This window comes from Limulus polyphemus, unplaced genomic scaffold (assembly GCF_000517525.1).
Source record: "Limulus polyphemus unplaced genomic scaffold, Limulus_polyphemus-2.1.2 Scaffold993, whole genome shotgun sequence".
NCBI classification, from domain to species: Eukaryota; Metazoa; Arthropoda; class Merostomata; order Xiphosura; family Limulidae; genus Limulus; species Limulus polyphemus.
Window position 1 is genome coordinate 130,038 of NW_013666603.1, and position 8,586 is coordinate 138,623.

The following is an 8,586-nucleotide window of genomic DNA, read 5'->3' on the forward strand; positions in this document are numbered from 1 at the left end:
TCACTTTAAACTTAACAACTTTTATAATACACGCTATAAATCACAGCAATTCACAATCTTTATAACTTCGCTCTCGACGAGTGCAAAACACACACTTTACAGCTCACTAGCTCGAAACTAAGAGAATCATAAATTACACGGAACTAAAAGTAACTATTTCATGAACCCTGCTGGCTTTCTCTGCCAGGCTTATATACCAACGAAGAGGGCATCTCGAACACACGCGGACTTCCCCCATCATTCGAGAGACTTATCACGCACGCCCACCAGCGCCAGCAGCGTCACGTGACTTCCGCTGTCGTAACATTTAGAACCGAACTGACAAGACGAAATATTTTTTTCTATCACTACTACTACAATACAAGCTGTGAAATTCACTTCAAAATCACCATTATAACTGTTGGTTATCACAGTTGTATCTAGAGCTTTAAATAATTGTCTCTTTTTTGTACAAACTCCACACAGGCGGGTCCAATTACTTTAAAATACCCTTTGACAAGACAAATTAGTATTCTTTATCTCTGTTGTTACAACACAAACTGTGATACTTTTACTTTAGAAATCGCCCATTGGGGATAAACTGACAATAACGCAGTCCCACTTCACTTTTTTTTCACTTTTACTTTCACTAACGTCTTCTTTCTTGCACTCTGTAATTGCACGTATTTATAACATTAAAAAGTTGTACTTCTGAGTTGAAGACAAGTTTTCCACAGCTTTACAACATTCTAAGCCTGTAAGTGTACTGTTCAAAATAACTCCAATGTAATTAAAAAGCTCTTCAGTAGTTGGAATTATTGAAAGTGGATCATCTTGTATCATAATGCTGCCTGTAGTGGAAACTGTGGGTGTTGGCAAAACTGAATATCCTGCATGGGAAGAACTTAATGTAAAAGTATTTTGAGCCATGTTGTCTGTAGCTCGAACTAGAAGGCCAGCAATTGTTGAAAGAGGTGGTTATAGAACAGTAGTTGAAGATTCTTGCAAAACACCAGTACTGTCTTCATCTGTAACACCTGATGTGGCATGTCCCTGACTTCCATCTGATGCTCTGAAAGCAATAATGCCAGAGATAGTTCCTGTAACTACACAATAAAAAACTAAACTACCAAATAATAAAATATCTGCCTATACTTACAACATTCGTGTTATTTATATTGCACTAAAAATAACAATAATATAAAAAACAAAAAATATTGAACACATTAACATGAACGGGGCCTCATTATATATTGGTTAATAGTAGGTGTGCTCTATGCTGAAAGCTCCCAATTTTTTTAGCTTGGCCATCATAAAAGGATCAGCAGTTCGGGGGAAAGTTACATAAACGACTTTTTAAATAGATTTTCTTTCTAATGTTTCTAAAAAAAGCTCATTATTTAAAAACAATTTTCTCGTTTCCTGCAAGACTCCACATTTTGTAAAATTAATGTTTTTCCATAATATCCATTAAGGAAAAAACGTATATTCAGTCTGCATTGGGCCAGACAGTCAGCAATATAACCGAAATTAGACTGAGGAAAGTCGATTTATTAAGTTAGATTCTAGAAGATATATTGTAGGCCTAAATCTAGATAATCTAGCCTAGTATTAGAGATCTAAAAAAATATTCTCGGGCTTTAACCCTCTAGGGTTCCTTACTGGAACTTGGCCTAGATCTATAAGTCTAGGTCCTAGAGATCTCGTCTACCTGCAATGAAGTTTGCTGAAACAATCTTTTATGATCTGACACCCAGGAGATGGTCGTTTATAAGGTAGCTTAATAGACATGATGATGTTGTGTAATAATAGATCTATCGTTTTCGTCTAGGCCTAGCTACATTTATTATTTTGAATCTATGTCATCCTACACAGCTACAACACTGTCATGACAGTCAACAGTTTTTGTTGTTTATTTGCCATGTATGCTAACCTAATGCATCCAGACATAAACACTTTCACCGGTAGATTTTAATAGGTTTATTTTCACCTTGACATCGCTATGACTGTGTGACAGTCAATCAGTCATGTGCATCCTTACAAATGAATTTTATAAAGTACAGTAATCTAACTTGTCTTTCTTATTACGAAGTCTACTTCTTGAGTCAGAGATCGCTGAATTTAACGGGTGTTAAAAAAGCATGTACATGTATTTATTTACGTTATTAAGGAGGGGGGTGCAATCCAAGAAAATCAGATGCGACCTCATGGGGGGGGGGAGGAGGTGTGTGTGTGTTTGGAAGCCATAACTGTGATTGTTATAACGATAATTAATCGGGAACTTCAAATATTTGACCAGGAACGTTTATAGATTTCGAATATTACAAACCATTTAACTTCAGTGGATGCACATTGGATATTAGTATTTTTACAAAAATACTATATATCTTCAGTAGTGGATAATTTAACACTCCACTGGAAGAAAGTGAAAGTAATCTGCTCTACTCTGAAATGAGTGCCTTACATTGGGTACAGAATGTTGCTCAAGAGAGACTAAATGAACTTGAAAATGCACTGATGTAACCTATCTGCATCTGGGGTTGAGGGAAAGATGCAAGATTCTTACAAGCTTTTGAATCAACTGTTTGTGTTTCTCAGCACATTTCTGAATGTCAGAGCAACAACAAAAGATAATCTCCCTATTCATGACCAATTTTTTTAACTTGTGAAATTGAAACGTAATGTTTCCTTTGATCTTCTGGCCTAACAATCATGGTTCCGATGAAGTCTTCATCACACACAACTTTCTGTTTATGACATGAATTTTTTGTCCATACTACAAGGTTGCCATACTCAACATTGCACACCATCATCTGCAGCTGCATCTGTGTGTAGCAGGAATGTATCATCTTCAACTTTGTACTGCTGTCCAAGCTGAATTACTTGTCTCCTGTTGCATCAGCTACAGTAGAGTTTCTATGAATATAAGGGCATTTTACTTCTATAATATCTTTACCACATAACCATCTGGTGATACACAAAGGAAAGGGTGAGTTTGTCTTAGGGTAAATCCTGCTTTCACTGTTGTGCATTGCTTGTGAGAACCCTTTTTTATTGAAGAATACACCTAGATTGCTTCAAGCTCATGGTCTCTTCCCCATTTCAATGCAGGTATGTTCAATGGAACTGTATTCATTTGGCATATTTTCTTGATTAGGGGTGGTACTGGCAGACTAAGTGAAGTGTGCAGTGTATGATGTGCTGTTGAACAAGTAATTTGGCCTATTTATTGGTCATACCATACATGTGAGAATGTCTGTGCTTTAGTCAAATTCTCCACATAGCTCATTTGATCTGCTGTAATACTGATATTGACCATGTCACAAAATTGAGAAGAGGACTATTGTCATTATATTTAATGTCATACAATATGATAATATGCTCAATACAAGGCACTTCTCCCAGATGTTTTTGTTTGGGTAGACCACACTTGTTGATCATGAAATAAACTTTTTATGCTAGGTGCTTCCACTGGATGTTTGCTGCTTGGATAGACTTCACTTGTCATACTACATCATATCACAAGGTGCTTCTCTCCCAGTATTTTTTTTTTTTTGCCTGGGTGGACTGCAGTTGTTGATCTGTAAATATATACAATCAAGATATCAAACATTCAATCTTATGCAGGGCACTTCCACTGGATGTATTTTGCCCAGAAGGACTGTATTTTACCTATTCCAACATATACCAAGGTACTTCCCCTAGATGTTTTTTGCCTGGGCTAACCACACTTGTTGATCTTACAATCTTATGCAAAGTGCTTTCACTGTTGTTTGTGACAAGCTGGACCACACTTAGCATAATCCGATGTATCCCAAGGCAATTCTCCTATTTTTTTGTTGTTTTTGCCTGGACAGACCACACTTGCCTTATTCATATACATTTACAGTCCTTTAGCCTGATTACAAGCACCTTCAAATCTAACTATGATTGTGTCACATGCTCATGCTTGTTACATGTGAGCATCTTACATATTATCTGTTGTCCATAGGTGGAATCTGTATTACATGACATGGTGCTTGTCTATTAAGTTCTGCACTATGTGTCTTACTTCATTACTTGGTGAAGGACATACCTGCTCCAGAAGTAGTGCTGTACCCCACAGGTGTGCCTCCTTTTATAATTGTGGCACACCTGTTCTTACATGGCAGTTGTTCTCTACTTGTTAGATTACTTTTCCACCTTCACTGGCCTTCTCCACCTTTGAAATATGGGATTGTAGCTTTTTCTAACACTGAAAATGTATTTCTGATAGGTACTTACCTCTTCCCACCTTTACTCCCAGCTGATTTGCCAGTGTTTCTGGTTTGTATCTGCCAATTCCCAAAAGTGAGGATTGTGCTGAAATAGTAGAGGGAGTTACCTGTGCTAGTATAGATGGTGCAATATGATTAGTGGAGGGTAGTCGCACGATCAGTACACGTTGGTGCAAAAATGAAGGGGTATAAAAGATTGGTGCACTGTTGAAAATTTTAGCAATGCTTAGAGGGCAAATCTAGGTCAAGATAGCTTTGGGTGAAAGGGGATAAGAAGCTATTGGAAATACATTTTCAGTGTTAGAAAATGTTAGCTTATCATGCAACAACCCTCCACCAATAGGAGTGTAACACACACTCCTGATGCACGTTAATAACCTCTATTCGATTCCATCTAACCATCACTTTGAGATTAGGCATAAAGTAAGCACTAGGTAGTGATGAGGAAGTGGGAAGAGAGGTAAGTACCTATTATTAATATATTTTCAATGTAAGAAAATAATAACTTCCGATACAGTATGTTACATCCTCTCACACATTGAAATGGTGGAGGGACATCCAAGGAACACCCATGGAGTGTGAACCCCTGTTGGGAGAGGAACATATGTGGGAGACAGCACCACTTCTGTTCCAGGTATACTCTTCACCCAGTGTGGTAGTAAGTGTCACATAAATGGGTTAAAATCGTGAGGAGCACATCCAAGAAATGAGAAAAATTGGGGTGGTCCAACCTCACTTCCCATTGAAATATATTCCAGGAGAAGAATATATGTAGGGCCCCACTACAGAAAAAATGGTGGGGAAGGCCAAAATGGATGTGCCCCTTGGTAATGAATGGCTAGGGTGGACAGAGCATACTCAGTAAGTCAACTTCAGTGCAAAACCAGGCAGTGTTGGGTATACATCTTCCAATCCATGAAGGTGGGTAGAATGGGAGGAAAAAATTCTGTACTGTTTAACTAAACAGGGCATGTGTGCCAAACCACAACTAATACCAACTACATGGGAACCAAAATCTAATGGTGGGAAGGAACATGCTAGTGAAGTAGTTCACTTCAATCCAAAACCAATTGGACCAGATGCACTATGTGCAACATCAGCCTCAGGGTGTGAACTTCACAGAAGTGGAGCATAGGAGGGATTACATGTACCTCGTGCAACATCATCCTCTGGAGAGGTCTGCAAAGAAGGACTCAATGAGCAACCACAGTCCTGGGGCAAATCAAGCCAAGTCTGGAAATTCAACCTCTGTGAACCACTGCACTGTGGTGGAGTGCATGAGGCAAACCTCAGGACCATGGAAGGATGTGGAATCATGACTCATCACATGTGTGAAGACTTATGATGATACATCAGCAACCTCCCTAAACATGTTTTATGACAATGAAAACCCATTAAACTGCTTTGACAGTGTATCTTTTGAGTGTGGCATCTGATATAAATAGCTGTGACACATTATTCTCTACGTGTTGATTGAGTCAAATAGCAGAACATTACATTTGCATTAATCCCTCCACCATTTTCAATATGGTATTGTTACGTCTCCGTTTGTTAATTCTAGCTATTTGTTGTGAAAAGATGTGAGCACTGATCTGAAATTAACATTTTCCTAATCTGAAAATGTATTTTACATAGATACCCACTTCCTTAGGAAAATGTTAACTTCAGATATTCACCTCTCTGAACAACCTCCCACCTTTCCTCCTCACTTCCAGGGATTGTTCAGATGCTAGTGCTCATGTGGATTATTGTGCACTAAAGATGTATTGCTCTTCTATTGGTGGTGGGCTATAGTCTAATGATAATTACATCACATGAATATGTGAAGGGGTTGGATTTTCATTCAAGGCTTGTGGAGAGCAAAAAAAAATTCTTCATGGTAGTGATCTGAGGTAATAGCTAATCATTGTGCAGAAAGATGAGAATCTCTCTGAAATATATTTTCAGGTAAGGAAAATTTTTAACATTAAAAACAATGGCATTAAAACCATCTATGACCTGACAGACTACCTTAGGTACTTTATTTGATTTTATAGTTTTCATTAAAGTTTTGAAGTGTTTATTTGTACATAATACAGTTGAAGTAGTACTTTGTAGAAGGAAAAAATCATAAAGTTTAGATTTTAAGGTGAAACAATTTATGTAAAATCCATGAACAGCTCAAAACACCTTGTGAGTAAAATTCATTTTGTGGAATGTCAGTAGGATAATTATGGTTAAATATTAGGTGCAGTAATTCTAGACTTTCATTTTCTTACTGCTGGCTGAAATGTTATTCAATTAATTAAAATCACTTAAAATTCCATAAAATAACTTGTATTTTATTTAATCAAATATTGCCAACATTTATTTTTTCAGCACTTGTTCTACACAAACACAAAAATAAAACTTAAAACAGAAGCCATCTTCTAAATTTGAAATTTCAGGTTTTATGTATGGGCCAGATTCTTTACGGTAGGTGTCCGTGACTTGTTGGCAATAACTTTCAACAATATACAAACAGTACACGATTGTATTTGAAAACAATATATTCAAACAAGTCAAATGTACATACAACTATTTGTTACACTGTTGGTTATCACAGTTGTATCCAGAGCTATAAATAATTGTCTCTGTTTTCATAAAATTCCACACAGGCTGATTCAGTTACTTTAAAACACAGTTTGACAGGATCTATTATATTTACTGCTCTGTTATTGCAATACAGTCTGTGATAATTTCCCTTTAAAATCACCACTATAACTGTTGGTTACCACAGTAGTATCCAAAGCTTTAAATAATTGTATCTTTTCTTTTTTCATCAAAGTGCACACAGGCTGGTTCAGTTACTTTAGAATATGATCGACAAGACAAATTATTATTCTCTGCTCCATTACTACAATACAATCTCTAATAAATTCACTTTAAAAATCGCCACTATATGCTCTTTATGGCTAAACTCACAATCATGTAGTCTAGATCTAACTATCTATCTAAGTAACTCGAACTACATTTTGGATGCATAATTATCACTTGATAGAGGCCAAGAACATTCTACACCCATGAAATATTATGATGCAATAATATTCAATTAAAACAACAAGAAAAACTGAGAAGGTTCTAGTAACATGATGCAACAATTGCCAATTCACAACAGTTGAGCTACATAACATATGATGCAGGAACAGCTATATAAACTATCGCTTCTAAAAATAACTAAGTTTAACACTTGTACTATATTTAAACTATCTAAATTATATCACTTGCATCAAACTTAAATTGAAAGAGTTGTGTATATCTAACAAGAAACAAAAGAATATTCAATAATAGTATGACCCATGGCTTGAAAGATCAGTTACATAGTGAAACACTATTGTGAAAATTCAGCAACATAAAAATAGTAAAATATGTATCTTTAAAACTAGTCCTGTTATCAAATTCATCATATTGACTTTTGATTTTCCATTTAAATTTTTGTCTAAATTAACAAAAAACAAATTACAGCTTACCTTTAGTAGTACCAGCAGACATTAATGGAAATCCAGACTTTCTACATATGTCACACACAAGTAAAAAATAGATCAAACTGTTAATATACTTTTTTTAGTCTAGTCTCATTATAAAGGAAGGTATCCAGATTGTGTTAAATTTCATTTAACAAATAAAATATTTGGTAGCCTTAGCTGATTTGTCTCTTGATGTATTAAAACTACATTTACCACAGATATGGGAGAGAATTTCAAAGGTTAGTTGAGAAAACATTGAAATAGAAAATCATACAATGCTTTTAAATCTGTTTGACTTTATGAACTTGTCTCAGAAAAAGTTATTGAAATTTTGAATAATTACAACCAGATTTGGTCTTCTTTATATTTCCCAGATTTATAAAATAACACTTTTAGTCTTTAATACCATAATCCTTCAGATCAATATGTACAATCAAGTCAGTCTTTAATAGTCAACTTTCATTTCTTCATGTCTTCATCTCTCTTAATGATCACAACATACTGATGAATCTTTATCAAAAACCACATAAGCAATTGCTCATTCTAAAATCCTGTTTCCAGCATCCTTCTCTAGCAAAGAAAAAAATTAGCTCACAGGATAAATAAAAATTGTAATGACTAAAAACACAAGATAGAGCTTTGAGAAAACTCAAACATTATATTCCCAATTACTATACTAATAACATATCATTGTCATCAAATTCTGGTTTGTGAGATATGCTTAAATGAATTTCACACATTTAACCCATTTCAGTAAGATGCATAAAAAATAAAGAACTTCATTTACTTGAATTCTCAAACCACATAAAAACTATACAAAAATATAATCATTTAATCTCTTAAACTCTGTATTGAAGTTCTTTATG